Here is a 2,042-nt window from a genome sequence, read left to right as displayed (position 1 = left end):
ACTTCTCCCAAACCTTCTGTCCTTACAGACTAAGTTTTCCTTACAGGTGTTTTTCTTAAATTAAAATTTAACTCTTGGGAGAACTTCAAAGCCAGCTAAGCCAATACCGAGCGACTCGAGGAGGGGCTTTTATTCCAGGACAGGCAGCACACCGTGTCCTAAGCGCCCTGGGCTCGAGCCCTCTCCAGGCCCACAGGTGCGTAAGGGCGGCCGGGACTATGCCATCCTCCACAGCAGGTGCACCATGCTCACATCAGATCACACCTCACCCCACGTTCCCCAGGACTTGGTAACGGCCACCAAACACAGCTGACCAGGCCTACTGGACTGCCGTGTTCTCACATGCAAGCTCAAGTGGACCCCTAGGCGGTGGCTCTGGCTGCTTGGGAGGCCAAGAGACAAAAGCTAAGGCTCAAAGGCAAAACTAATCCTTCTGAAGAGGCCACCATGGCTCTGAAACCCCGGAAGCCCTCTGTCTCCAACAGGGAAGTGACCCAGTGGCCGAACTGGTGATGCTCTTAGTAGAACCTCCCAGAACTGGATCCAGCCACAAATGGGGCCCCTGGGGAGGGTCACGACTCAGGTGTCATCATCAGGGCCACCTGCCACACCTCGTAGCACCTCCCCTCTGCCCACCACAGTCCCTGAGGCCAGGACATTATTCCCAAGCCCAGGATCCGGCACCCAGCACTGGGCACTGTCCTGGCCTGACCGCTGTTAGCCTCACTCCTGCCCCTGTCCTCCCCCACTCCACCCAGGAACTCCCTAAATAAAAAAGGGCTGGAGAGGCAGCCCAGCTCAGCAGCCCAGAGAGGGTGTGAATCAGCTGGGGGCAACATGTGTCTGGGTGCCTGGATGACACCCTGAGGTACAGCAGCTCCTCAGCATGGCAAGCCAGCCCCAGCACCAAGCAGTGCGAGGGAGCCAGCCCCAGCACACCAAGGTGGCAGTGAGGGAGCCAGCCCCAGCACCAGGCGGCGGTGAGGGAGCCAGCCCCAGCACCAGGCGGCGGTGAGGGAGCCAGCCCCAGCACACCAAGGTGGTGGTGAGGGAGCCAGCCCCAGCACACCAAGGTGGTGGTGAGGGAGCCAGCCCCAGCACCAGGCGGTGCGAGGGCAGGGCACTGCTCGGTCCCTCCAACCCGGCCAGCACCCAGGAAATCCACCCACCTCTCTTGCGAGCCCTGCATCCCTGATTCCTGAGCCTCCTGAAGCTGATGAGGTAGGTGCTGCGCGCCCTGATCCATTCCAGCCAGGCACCCCAACGCCCCAGCAGACAAGGACCAGGGTTCTACTTCAGCCTAGCAGCTGCTCAAGGGACTGGAAACCTGGGCTGGGAGCACTGGGCAGACCCAGATAGGCCCAGCTCCACAGCAGGGCCACCTGACCTGTGCCCAGCAGGCGGCGACTGCCTGGGAGTGTGACAGGGCTGAGGGTCAGCAGCAGGGATCTGCAGCCATGACCCTTCTGCAGACCACCAGAGGAGCCCGGAAGGGCCTGGCCAGCAGTGCATCCCAAGCGCCTCAGACACTTGCCCTGGCCGAGCTCGGAGGCCTGGAGCCTGGGTCCCTGCCTCCCGGGGTTCATCTGGGTCACCTTCACTTGCCAGCACTAGAGCTGCACCTGGCACAGAGTGCAGAGTGCATATTCAATTCATGGTTGACAAATAAATGTCATCCACCAGACAGGAGGATGAGCACCAGACCCACTGTCACTGGTGAGCTTGGGAGAAGGTTCCAGCTTGGGCTCCCCATGAATAGCAACCCCCCAAACCAGGTATGCAGGCACACACCCCGAAGCCTGGTACTGCAGGAGGCTTAGGTAGAAGGACCCCATGGCAGAGCCCAGTCTGGGCAACTCGGTGACTTAGCAAGCCCTGCCTCATAAAAAGGCTGCGGATGCGGCTCGACGCAGAGGCCCAGGTTCCACTTCCAGTAATTAATAATAATAATGTGGGGGCTGGGGAGATGGCTCAGTGGAATAAGCGCTTCCCTGGCAAGCACAAGGACCTGAGTTCAATCCCTGGTTCCGAAAAAAAAAAAA

Source organism: Octodon degus, unplaced genomic scaffold (assembly GCF_000260255.1).
Source record: "Octodon degus isolate 3935 unplaced genomic scaffold, OctDeg1.0 scaffold00057, whole genome shotgun sequence".
Taxonomy (NCBI): domain Eukaryota; kingdom Metazoa; phylum Chordata; class Mammalia; order Rodentia; family Octodontidae; genus Octodon; species Octodon degus.
The sequence above is the reverse complement of the archived record's forward strand: the minus strand, read 5'-3'. Positions refer to the sequence as shown.